The sequence below is a fragment of the Dendrobates tinctorius genome, unplaced genomic scaffold (assembly GCF_039654945.1).
Source record: "Dendrobates tinctorius isolate UK_male_01 unplaced genomic scaffold, ASM3965494v1 ptg000046l, whole genome shotgun sequence".
Classification (NCBI taxonomy): domain Eukaryota; kingdom Metazoa; phylum Chordata; class Amphibia; order Anura; family Dendrobatidae; genus Dendrobates; species Dendrobates tinctorius.
In genome coordinates this window covers 73,988,069-74,001,779 of record NW_027361714.1, presented here as the reverse complement: position 1 = coordinate 74,001,779, position 13,711 = coordinate 73,988,069, and the positions used below count along the sequence as shown (strand labels likewise).

Below are 13,711 nucleotides of genomic sequence, written 5' to 3'. Positions count from 1 at the left end.
TTAACCCCTTCACCCCCAAGGGTGGTTTGCACGTTCATGACCGGGCCAATTTTTACAATTCTGACCACTGTACCTTTATGAGGTCATAACTCTGGAACGCTTCCATGGATCCCGGTGATTCTGACATTGTTTTCTCGTGACATATTGTACTTCATGTTAGTGGTAAAATTTCATTCAAATAACTTGCGTTTATTTGTGAAAAAAACGGAAATTTGGCAAAAATTTTGAAAATTTCGCAACTTTCCAATTTTGAATTGTTATGCCCTTAAATCACAGAGATACAGCACACAAAAAACTTGATAACTAACATTTCCCACATGTTTACTTTACATCAGCACAATTTTGGAACCAAAATTTTTTTTTTGTTAGGAAGTTATAAGGGTTAAAAGTTGACCAGCGATTTCTCATTTTTGCAACACCATTTTATTTTTAGGACCACATCACATTTGAAGCCACTTTGAGGGGTCTACAGTCATGGCCAAAAGTATTGACACCCCTGCAATTCTGTCAGATAATATTCAGTTTCTTCCTGAAAATGATTGCAAACACAAATTCTTTGGTATTATTATCTTCATTTAATTTGTCTTAAATGAAAAAACACAAAAGAGAATGAAGCAAAAAGCAAAACATTGATCATTTTACACAAAACTCCAAAAATGGGCCGGACAAAAGTATTGGCACCCTCAGCCTAATACTTGGTTGCACAACCTTTAGCCAAAATAACTGCGACCAACCGCTTCCGGTAACCATCAATGAGTTTCTTACAATGCTCTGCTGGAATTTTAGACCATTCTTCTTTGGCAAACTACTCCAGGTCCCTGATATTTGAAGGGTGCCTTCTCCAAACTGCCATTTTTAGATTTCTCCACAGGTGTTCTATGGGATTCAGGTCTGGACTCATTGTTGGCCACCTTAGAAGTCTCCAGTGCTTTCTCTCAAACCATTTTCTAGTGCTTTTTGAAGTGTGTTTTGGGTTATTGTCCTGCTGGAAGACCCATGACCTCTGAGGGAGACCCAGCTTTCTCACACTGGGCCCTAAGTTATACTGCAAAATTTGTTGGTAGTCTTCTGACTTCATAATGCCATGCACACGGTCAAGCAGTCCAGTGCCAGAGGCAGCAAAGCAACCCCAAAACATCAGGGAACCTCTGCCATGTTTGACTGTAGGGACCGTGTACTTTTCTTTGAATGCCTCTTTTTTCTCCTGTAAACTCTATGTTGATGCTTTTGCCCTAAAAGCTCTACTTTTGTCTCATCTGACCAGAGAACATTCTTCCAAAATGTTTTAGGCTTTTTCAGGTATGTTTTGGCAAACTCCAGCCTGGCTTTTTTATGTCTCGGGGTAAGAAGTGGAGTCTTCCTGGGTCTCCTACAATACAGTCCCTTTTCATTCAGATGCCGACGGATAGTACGGGTTGACACCGTTGTACCCTCGGACTGCAGGGCAGCTTGAACTTGTTTGGATGTTAGTGGAGGTTCTTTATCCAACATCCGCACAATCTTGCGTTGAAATCTCTTGTCAATTTTTCTTTTCCGGCCACATCTAGGGAGGTTAGCCACAGTGCCATGGGCTTTAAACTTCTTGATGACATTGCACACGGTAGACACAGGAACATTCAGGTCTTTGGAGATGGACTTGTAGCCTTGAGATTGCTCATGCTTACTCACAATTTGGTTTCTCAAGTCCTCAGACAGTTCTTTGGTCTTCTTTCTTTTCTCCATGCTCAATGTGGTACACACAAGGACACAGGACAGAGGTTGAGTCAACTTTAATCCATGTCAACTGGCTGCAAGTGTGATTTAGTTATTGCCAACACCTGTTAGGTGCCACAGGTAAGTTATAGGTGCTGTTAATTACACAAATTAGAGAAGCATCACATGATTTTTCGAACAGTGACAATACTTTTGTCCACCCTCTTTGTTATGTTTGGTGTGGAATTATATCCAATTTGGCTTTAGGACAATTCTTTTTGTGTTTTTTCATTTAAGACAAATTAAATGAAGATAATAATACCAAAGAATTTGTGTTTGCAATCATTTTCAGGAAGAAACTGAGTATTATCTGACAGAATTGCAGGGGTGTCAATACTTTTGGCCATGACTGTATATGATAGAAAATACCCAAAAGTGACACCATTCTAAAAACAGAACCCCTTAAGGTGCTCAAAACCACATTCAAAAAGTTTATTAACCCTTTAGGTGCGTCACAGGAATTTTTTTGAATATTTAAAAAGAAATGAACATCTAACTTTTTTTCACAAAAAAAATACTTCAGGTTCAATTTTTTTTATTTTACCAAGGGTAACAGGAGAAATTGGACTGCAAAAGTTATTGTGCAATTTGTCCTGAGTACGCTGATACCTGATTTGTGGGGGGGAACGACTGTTTCGGCGCATGGCAGAGCTCAGAATGGAAGGAGCGCCGTTTGACTTTTTCAATGCAAAATTGGCTGGAATTTTATTTTCCCAAGGGTAACAGGACCCTAAAAGTTATTGTGCAATTTGTCCTGAGTATGCTGATACCCCACATGTGGGGGTAAACCACTATTTGGGCGCATGGCAGAGCTCTGAAGGGAAGCAGCGCCATTTGACGTTTTTGGCTGGAATTGAGATCGGACACCATGTCGCGATTGGAAAACCCCTGATGTACCAAAACAGTGGAAACCCCCCACAAATGACACCATTTTGGAAACTAGACCCCCTAAGGAACTTATCTAGATGTGTGGTGAGAACTTTGAACCCCCAAGGGCTTCACAGAAGTTTATAACATAAAGCCGTACAATTAAAAAAATCATATTTTTTCCACAAAAATGATCTTTTCACCCTCAATTCTTATTTTTCCAAGGGTAACAGCATCCTAAAAGTTATTGTGCAATTTGTCCTGAGTATGCTGATACCCCACATGTGGGGGCAAACCACTATTTGGGCGCATGGCAGAGCTCGGAAGGGAAGCAGCGCCATTTGACGTTTTTGGCTGGAATTGAGATCGGACACCATGTCGCGATTGGAAAATCCCTGATGTACCTAAACAGTGGAAACCCCCCACAAATGACACCATTTTGGAAACTAGACCCCCCAAGGAACTTATCTAGATGTGTGGTGAGCACTTTGAACCCCCCAGTGCTTCACAGAAGTTTATAACGCCCGGGCGTGAAAATAAAAAATTCGTATTTTTTCCACAAACATGATCTTTTAGTCACCATTTTTTTTATTTTACCAAGGGTAACAGGAGAAATTGGACCCCAAAAGTTGTTGTCCAATTTGTCCTGAGTACGCTGACACCCCATATGTGGGAGAAAACTACTGTATGGACACACGTCAGGGCTCGGAAGCGAAGTAGTGACGTTTTGGAATGCAGACTTTGATGGAATGGTCTGCGGGTGTCATGTTGCCTTTGGAGAGCCCCTAATGTACCTAAACAGTGGAAACACCCACAAATGACCCCATTTTGGAAACGAGAACCCCTAAGGAACTTATATAGATGTGTGGTGAGCACTTTGAACCCCCAAGGGCTTCACAGAAGTTTATAATGCCCGGGCATGAAAATAAAAAAATCGTATTTTTTCCACTAAAATGATATTTTTGCCCCCAATTTTTTATTTTCCTAAGGGTAACAGGAGAAATTGGACCCCAAAAATTGTTTTGCAATTTGTCCTGAGTAGACTGATACCCTACATGTGGGGGTAAAACACTGTTTGGGCGCATGGCAGAGCTTGGAAGGGAAGGAGCACCATATGACTTTTTCAACTCAGAATTGGCTGGAATTGAGATCAGACGCAATGTTGCATTTGGAGAGCCCCTGATGTGCCCAAACAGTGGAAACCCCCAATTCTAACTCCAACCCGAACCCCAACACACCCCTAACCCTAGCCCTAACCCAAGCCCTAACCCTAGCCCTAACCCTAATGGAAAAATGGAAATAAATACATTTTTTTATTTTATTATTTTTCCCTAACTAAGGGGGTGATAACAGGGGGTTTGATTTACTATTTATGGCGGTTTTTGTGTTTGGCAGCTGTCGCACGCTAAAAGATGCTTTTTATTGTAAAAATAGTTTTTGCATCACCATATATTGAGAGCTATAATTTTTCCGTATTTTGACCCACTGAGTCATGTGAGGTCTTATCTTTTGCGGGACGAGTTGACGTTTTTATCGGTACCATTTTCGGGCACGTGACATTTTTTGATCGCTTTTTATTCCGATTTTTGGGATGCAGAATGAACAAAAACCAGCGTTTCATGAATTTCTTTTGGGGGGGTGCGTTTACACCGTTCCGCGCGCGGTAAAATTGATAAAGCAGTTTTATTCTTTGGGTCAGTACGGTTACAGCGATACCTCATTTAGGTCGTTTTTTTATGTTTTGTCGGTTTTATGCAATGAAAACTATTTTATATAAAAAATAATTATTTTTGCATCGCTTTATTCTGCGAGCTATAACTTTTTTATTTTTTTGCTGATGATGCTGTGTGGCGGCTCGTTTTTTGCGGGACAAGATGACGTTTTCAGTGGTACCATGGATATTTATATGCATCTTTTTGATCGCGCGTTATTACCCTTTTTGTTTGGCGGTATGATAATAAATCATTATTTTTTGCTTCGTTTTTTATTTTTATTTTTTAAGGGGTTAACTAATGGGACAGTTTTATAGGGCAGGTCGTTATGGAGGCGGCGATACCCAATATGTGTACTTTTGTTTTTTTGTTTATTATTTTCAAAAAAATGAATTTATTGGGGAATATTTTTTTTTTTTTACTAATTTATTTGGCGATTTTTTTTAAATTATTTTTACACTTTTTTTTAATTTTTTTTTTTACTTTATTACATAGTCCCAGGTGGGACATCACTGTCCTGTGACAGATTGCTGATCTGTCACATCACAGATCACTGTGACAGATCAGCGATCTGTCACAGGCAGTGCCGAAGGCTTCCTCATGCCTGCGCTTTGCAGGCACTGAGGAAGCCAGCAGGAAAGGAGCCCCCCGCAGCAGCGCTGCATATTGCGCTGCCGTGGGGGGCTCAGGGAAGCACGGAGGGAGCCCCCTCCCTGCCGATGCTTCCCTTTAACTCCCGGTGTGCAAGGGGTTAACGTGTCGGGGGCGGTCCGTGACCACCCCTGACACATTGTGCCGGGTGTCAGCTGTGATAATCAGCTGACACCCGGCCGCGATCAGCGGCGCTCACCACGTGGGCGCCGCTGATCGCGGTAGACGTACTATCCCGTCCACGGTCATACGGGCCCGGGTACCGTGGACGGGATAGTACGTCGGATGTCAGGAAGGGGTTAAAATTCTTAATTTGTCGGATCCGTCAAAAAACGGACCAGTGCCATCCGTTGTCATCAGTACTAAAACGGATCCGCCATCCGTCCTTTTGGCGGATTGTGACTGATGCAAAAAACTAAAGTGTGAAAGAGGCCTAACCAGAGAGCTATGTCACACTAAATAAATAAATACCATTTCCCACATATCTACTTTACATCAGAACACATTTTAAACGATTTTTTTTAGTTAGGAAATTAGAAGAGTTAAAAGTTGACCAGAAATTTAAAATTTTTCCAATAAAATTTACAAAATCATTTTTTGAGGGACCACATCACATTTGAAGTGTCTTTAAGGGGTTTATATGGCAGAAAATACCCAAAAGTGACACCATTTTAAAAACTGCACCCCTAAAGGTGCTCAAAACTACATTCAAAAAGTTTATCCCTTCAGGTGCTTCACAGGAATTAATGGAATGTGGAAGGAAAAAATGAACATTTAATTTTTTTCCACAAAAATATTCTTTTAGCCCATTTTTTTTTTTTTTTTCACAAAATGTACAAGGAGAAAATAGACCCGAAAATTTGTTGTGCAATTTCCCCTGAGTATGTTGATTCCCCATACGTGGGGGAAAACTACTGTTTGGGATCACAGCAGGGCTCAGTTAGGGAAGGAGTGACGGTTTGGAGTACAGACGTTGATGGAATGGTATGCGCACATAATGTCACATTTGGAGAGCCCCAGATGTGCCTAAATAGTGGAAATTCCCCCACAAGTGACCCCATTTTGGAAACTACACCACTCAATAAATTATCTAGAGGCACAGTTATAGTAATGATAATAATGCTTTAGGATTTACTGGTGAATGAATTTATAATGTGGCGGTATGAGTAAGTTGTATGGAGTACATCAGATTATAAAAGTGTGTTGTGTCAACAGCGCAAAAACAAATTTTTCTCAGGGCAGGTTTCACAATGGTAAATGGTGTCTTTTTGGATTCCCCTCTTGGAGCATACTCTGAACCTCTTTTGTGTTCTTCCCTTCTTCGCTGTTTGAGGAACCTCTGCTGGAAAAGGTTGACCTGGTAACAATACAGGCACCATCAGTTTCAGAAGTATGGGACGCTCACCTTCCTGAGTGCCAAACATTAGGGCCTTGATGACTACCTACTGATGCTGAAGGAAGGTCCCCGTATTGCCTGCAGATCGAAAGAGCACAAAAGCATTGTACGTTGCCATCTGTAAAATGTGCACTGCCAATTTTTGGTACCATACTTTAGCTTGTTGCATGGCACTGTGTGGTTTGAGGACCTAATCCGAGAGCGCTGCATCCTCCATGAACTTATTATAATCCAAGATGAAATCAGTCTTTGGGACTTGTGTTGTGGTACCTCAGACAGTGACATGGGAGCTGTAGTCATGGTGTATGGTGCAAAGATAAGGACATCCCTCTTGTCCTTACACTTGACCACCAGCATGTCGTTGCTGCATTGGGCTCTGCTGTCTCCCTTTCTCAGCAGTTGCCCAATTAGAGGCTTAGAGAGGCCTCTCTGATTTCTTTGTTTGGTGCCACATGCAATTGCACCCGTGACAGAGCGGGTCAGAAGAGTGGGATGCTGGTGTAAATGTTATCAATATAGAGGTGATATCCCTTATCCAGCAGTAGGTGCAGAAATTCCCACTCACCCCAAGGACAGGTGGGCATTCGAGGAGGGTTGGGGGGGTGTTTGGTCAGCCCCACCGAGGCGATGTGCAGGGATAGCCTGTTGTCAGAGGAAATAGGGGCGCCATATAAATACACTGCGCTTTGCAGAAACGCAGCTCCCGCAGCGCTGTATAAATATATGGTACATGTCATAAAGGGATTAATATCAGCAAGAAGCACCATTTTTTTTTCTTTTTTGTTAAACCAGCAGCCAGTCTGCAACACCCTAGAAGACAAGTTACAGCCAGGTGTGCCTGTGATTGAATAAAACCCATTATTACAAAAATGGGCAAGATTATCAGGGGGTTACATTATATAGTATTCCCGTCAAAATGTTACATTTTAACGGTTGTTGATGAAACTTTTTGTGGAATTATTTTTAAAAAGTCTCAAAGATATAATAACCAATATTCGCCTGTGACCACAATGTGCAGTTTCTTTCCGGTGTTCCGCTGGCCCCACGCTGGTCACTGTATCTTGGCTCTGATTTTGTCACACTGGAAATTCACGCCGATTGGCGAGGTGACGAGGATGGAACAGAAGTACAGACCAATATTAAGGCATTGTGCACATGCTGCGGATTCACCATCAGATTTTTCCGTGCGGATCTGCAGGTTAAACCGCAGGTAAATTGACCTGCGGATTGGCCTGTGGTTTGACACCTCGACAATTGAATAGGTGGCAAACCGCAGCAGAATCCACGGAAAGAACTGACATGTCAATTCTTTCTGCAGATTTAAAACCGCAGCTTTTCCGCAGTGAAAAAACCGCAGCATGTGCACTGTGGATTGTAAATCCCATAGACTTACATGGTACTGTACACTGTCTGCCGAACTGCTGCGGGTCCGCAGAGGCCAAATGCGCTGCGGATCAGCAGCAGAATCCGCAGCGTGTGCACATACCCAAAGACTGACGGTATAGGAACTGGAGGGGGGAAGGGAATGCCAAGGAGCAGTAATAGCCATTCTAACAACATTCCCTTGGAAAAACCCTTTTAAGACCCAAGACCAAATATACAGGACAGAGTGGAGAAAATATGGATATAAACATGTAATATATTTACACTGATACATTTTGGTAATGTGCAGTTTTTCTTCAAACCGAAATAATTTCCATAAAATTACATTGTTGTTTTATGCTAAACATATGGATACATTGTAAATATTGATACAATTAACTCAAAATAGCAGATTGTGCTCAGCCTCAAGATGTACTAGGAATTTTACCTTTTTGATGTCCGGATATCAGGATTACTACCTTGTTGCTTACATATACGGTATTAAAATTAAAGTAAAAAAGACAGGGTAACTACATGGTAATTATGTGAGAGGAACTTCATAAATCTAGCACCAGTACCCTTTGTTTATTTTTGGGTTATGAACAGCTAATATGGGATAGATGGTAAACCTGTCCTGCCAAAATTGTCAGGTGTGATGCCACATGAAAACAGAAATGGTGTATAGAGATTTATCAAGCCAAATCCACAAGAATTGAAGCTCAATTTGTGCCATAAAATGGGCATGCATGCCTTCCACCAGATTTATGAGTTCTATCTCCTCCCTAGCAAGTCATTAAAAAAAAAAAAAAAAAAAAAAAAGGTTTGCCTACGACAAGCCAACTAAGGCCGGGATCCCACATGCGAGAAACTTGGCCGAGTCTCACATGTTAATACCCGGCACTGCCGCTTGCACTCTGATCGGAGCGTGCGGTCGCATAGCAATACATGCAGCTGAACGTTCGTATCAACATGCGAGACTCGGCCGTGTTTCTCGCATGTGTGATCCTGGCCTTATTCTCATTTGCACATGAAAATACGAGAAGCAATGGAATGAAACAGAAAAAAGGGAGAAGATACAAAGGGACACAGAATAGACATTTAAGAAAACTTTATGACAGTGAGGGTGAACAGTAAGTGGAACAAGCTGCCACAAGAGGTGGTGAGTTCTCCTTCAATGGAAGCCTTCAAACAGAGGCTGGACAGACATCTGTCTGAGATGGTTTAGTGAACCCTGCATTCACACAATGACCCTGGAGGTCCCTTCCGACTCTAACATACTATGATTCTATCCTCAAAAGACATTACACTGACAGGTAACACCTCTATACACAGCTGATAACACAGGATCCACAGTCAAGATGGGTGAGGTCATAGCTGACCCTCCTCCACAATGACACAGGCAGGCTCATTTGGTGCATTCATACAAAATATAGGTTCTGAATCTGATTCATCCTAAAACAATAGTACATTAGAATCTAAAGACAATCCGAGTGGTCAGTTTGAAAATGGAAATATATCACAATCTGTATGAAAAATAAAATGTATTTTTAAAAAATTGCCAACATTTAAAATATATATATAATTCAATCCTGATTTAAACATCAGACCAATTTCTTATAATGGGGGCTAGACTTATCACACAGCATGCACCACGGTCCTAACACGCCGCACAGAAGCAGACAAACAATAGATTCTGCTTCAATTATTAAATATTAGATATTTATTTGATCTGGCAATAAGGAGAACAGATATTACTAGACGTTTCGACATACGCAAAGGTCTTATTCAAGAATCGGTCATACAAATATAAGAGATGTAAACAGTTATCAATGAGGTAGCCCAAAAGGAGGACGGGAGGGACGAAAAAGGAGAGTGAGCGGGATCAATGTTTATTTACACATACAATCAAGTAGTGTTAGCAAAGTGATGGCACACAAATAGCACAGCAATGGGACGCAACAGCACAGCAAAACCCCACATACACATTAGGCAATGGTTTCGACCGATATTCTAATGTGTATGGGGCCAAAGAGAGATCATTCTCAGCGTAAAGTCTAGTTTCAGAGTGCCCATACTTCTGCTCTCCCTGAGATAAGCCGCTGTGAAATGTTTGACAGTGGCTAAAGAATACAGGCGAGCACAGCAGATAGAGACAATCAGGAGAGGGGGGATAGCTGCCAGCTGAACGATCAGATGTACCAAAGCTCAGCTGGCAGCCATCTAAGGTGTATGGTGGGCTTAGCTCTCTCAGGCTGTAACACACTAGACACACAGTACATGTGAGAAATCTCATAGGAGGAATACATCGTTTGGGTGTCCAAAATCTTGGGAGACTAAAGAAAATTATGCATTTGAGATGAAAAAGTACAGGCAAGTATCTTACTGCGGTCCTGGTAATAATACGCTAATCTAATCTCAAGAGAAACTTGGAAAGGGAAAGTACGACCATGTAAGAACAGAAAGAAAACAGGACAAGAGAGAAAAGAAAAGGGAGGGTGATGAAAGTAGGACACCCATATACCACCTGAGGGTTCCAGGAAATATAGACTAAGGTAGGATACCGATATACCACCTGAGGGTTCCAGGAAATATAGGCTAAGGTAGGATAGCGATATACCACCTGAGGGTTCTAGGAAATATAGACTAAGGTAGGACTCCCATATACCACCTGAGGGTTCTAGGAAATATAGACTAAGGTAGGACACCCATATACCACCTGAGGGTTCCAGGAAATATAGACTAAGGTAGGATACCGATATACCACCTGAGGGTTCCAGGAAATATAGGCTAAGGTAGGATACCGATATACCACCTGAGGGTTCTAGGAAATATAGACTAAGGTAGGACTCCCATATACCACCTGAGGGTTCTAGGAAATATAGACTAAGGTAGGACACCCATATACCACCTGAGGGTTCCAGGAAATATAGACTAAGGTAGGATACCGATATACCACCTGAGGGTTCTATGAAATATAGACTAAGGTAGGATACCGATATACCACCTGAGGGTTCTAGGAAATATAGACTAAGGTAGGACACCCATATACCACCTGAGGGTTCCAGGAAATATAGACTAAGGTAGGATACCGATATACCACCTGAGGGTTCTATGAAATATAGACTAAGGTAGGATACCGATATACCACCTGAGGGTTCTAGGAAATATAGACTAAGGTAGGACACCCATATACCACCTGAGGGTTCCAGGAAATATAGACTAAGGTGAAAGGGAATGAATTCTGAAATCTGGGAAGAAAATGGAGAACATATTTTTCAGAAACATTTCTTTTTCAGCTCTACAGCCACTGACTGGCTCCACTGTATACAGTTTTTGTCTGTTCCATGACATCTACTTTCATCCATTTATCTATTCTTCAACCATGGCTTAATCTTCACCTTCATACACTTGTTTATTGCTTATCTATGTTACAGGCCCTGCCCTTTGGTCTCTTCTGAGCTTCTTCTATCACTTTCCATATGCTTCTTCTATGTGCTTTATTCCTGTTCCTACATGGCTGCACCCCCTATATCATATCACTTCTTTCATTTCTCCATAGTCATACCTTCCAGTTTTACCTCTTGAGCATAGATTAGCATAACATAGCTAGATACCGCGATATGATACTAAGGCTAGATTCACATTAATACATTGCTCGCTGCCAATCACTATGTTGAGGTTTCTTTCAGAATCTGAGAAAATATTAATTACAGGTAACTGGATTTTCCAGAACCTTGACAGCACCATGGAGAGGATCCAACCCAAGGACCAGAAACCTACAGGCGGAGCCTTTCTGTACGGCTTCAGTGGTTTACAGAGCATAAGAGGTACCCTGTTTAGTTTAATAGATGCATAAATATATACCATACATGTTTGGCAATATAGATACACATTTTATTCACAGGGTGGTTAATACATGAGTGTAACACACCACCACAGAAAAAGGAAGATTAAGATGGGAGATAAAAATAAATGCAAAGGAGAGATTCTTCAGGGCAGAAGGAATAATAAAACTTCATGTTTATTCTGTAATCTTGTAAAAAGACATGTTGGGTACATCAATAAGAATTTCGGGGGACACAGGACCGACGTGTTTCGACTAGATAGTCTTAGTCATGGTCATGTCGACCACCACTCATACTGTATCTTTGATGCTTATGAAATATTGGATTGTGATAATAGGCATATTGGAGATCTTTGGTTGCCCGGGAACAGAATTTTTACTGCGTAGCCAGTTGTTTCCATTTTGAAATGTTTTGTTACTAAAAATTGATTTAAATGTTTTTCGTTTATAGTAGTCCTGAAGGATATGCCTGGTTTCCTTCCTTCTTTGCTGTCACCAGCAAAAACGCTAATAACCTGCAGATATGGGCTTAATATGCAGGTTAATAACCCGCCCATTGCCTGGACGCTGCCGAACGCTGTTGGTAGAAAAGGAACTTTATTACTCTCGGTAGCATTCGGTTTAAGTCACGTGGGTGGATCGGAACCGGTTCAGTCAAGCTTTGAGATGACAGAGCCGTGGCTGTAACCACACCCTGCACTGACTGACAGCCTGTCGCAATGCAGAGCCAGGGTCAGTCAGAGCATTCTCAGAGCGTGACTGAACCACCGCCCATGTGACCGAAACAGAATGCTGACGAGGAGAATAAAGTTCCCAGTATCAACTATTGGGAAGTCCTGATCGAAAACTATGGAGTTCTTTCCTCTGTTCCTGGACCCCTTCCATTTCTGGTCCCTTTGTCTCAGGAACATGAATTATCTATTGTGCTTTCTCTTACCTAATTTGGGATTTTAGTTGATAAAAGCCACACAATATGATCTTGCAGTGCAAGTGGCCGCTATGTTGGGCTTAAAAGGCTGACGCCCCGGATTCCCAGGCCTTCTTTAGAAAACTTTCCGCTTTCCTATCTAACGGGTCCTTCAGCAGACCTGCATCATCAAAGGGGAGTGCAGTATTACGGGAAACTTTATAGAGTCTGCAACGTCTATTTTAGGGACCTTATCACAGATCTCCGAGACCTCTGTCTCAAAAGGATATCGCCTTTTAATTTCTCTTGGGGTGAAAGCTTTATCATCTTTTTTTTTCCATTCTTTTTCAAATAGAAAGGCTATGTTTTTGTGGACGAGAAAACATTCATGCTGATGAACTTCTAGGCCCACAAACATTATGTCCTGCATGGATTTTGCTTTTTTTATCCTTGCGTCTTTTTTCCATCTCTTCTACTTTCATTGTTGTACACTCTGCACCCATCTTGAATGAAAAAAGTATTCGGACCCTTTGCTTAGTATTGAGTAGAAGCACCCTATTGAGCTAGAACAGCCATAAGCCTTCTTGGAAGTTATGCAACAAGTTTTTCACACCTGGATTTGGGGATCCTCTGCCATTCTATCTTGCAGATCCTCTCCAGTTCCGTCAGGTTGGAAGGTGAACGTTGGTGGACAGCTATTTCCAGGTCTCTCCAGAAATGCTCAATTGGGTGGTCAGGGCTCTGACTGGGCCAGTCAAGAATGGTCACAGAGTTGTTCTGAAGCCACTCATTTGTTATTTTAGCTATGTGCTTATGGTCATTTTCTTGTTGGAAGGTGAACCTTTGACCAAGTCTGAGGTCCAGAGCACTCTAGAAGAGGTTTTCATCCAGGATATCTCTGTACTTGGCCGCATTCATGTTTCCTTCAATTGCAACAAGTCGTCCTGTCACTGCAGCTGAAAAACACCCCCAATAGCATGATACTGCCACCACGTTTCACTGTGGGGATTGTATTGTGCAGGTGATGAGCAGTGCCCGGTTTCTCCATAGATACCGCTAAGGATTATCACCAAAAAGTTCTGTGTCTCATCAGACCTGATAATCTTATTTCTCATTGTCTGGGAGTCCTTCATGTGTTTGTTTTTTTTAGTAAACTCTATGTGGGCTTTCATATGTCTGGTACTGAGGAGAGGCTTCTGTCGGGTCACTCTGCCATAAGG

General features: G+C 41.7%; 1 protein-coding gene across 2 annotated transcripts in view; it reads right to left on the bottom strand.

Moving 5' to 3' along the window:
• Window positions 1-13,711, bottom strand: part of REV3L (REV3 like, DNA directed polymerase zeta catalytic subunit) — a 266,105-nt gene that overhangs the window by 218,657 nt on the left and 33,737 nt on the right. The gene's annotated exons all lie outside the window — the stretch shown is intronic.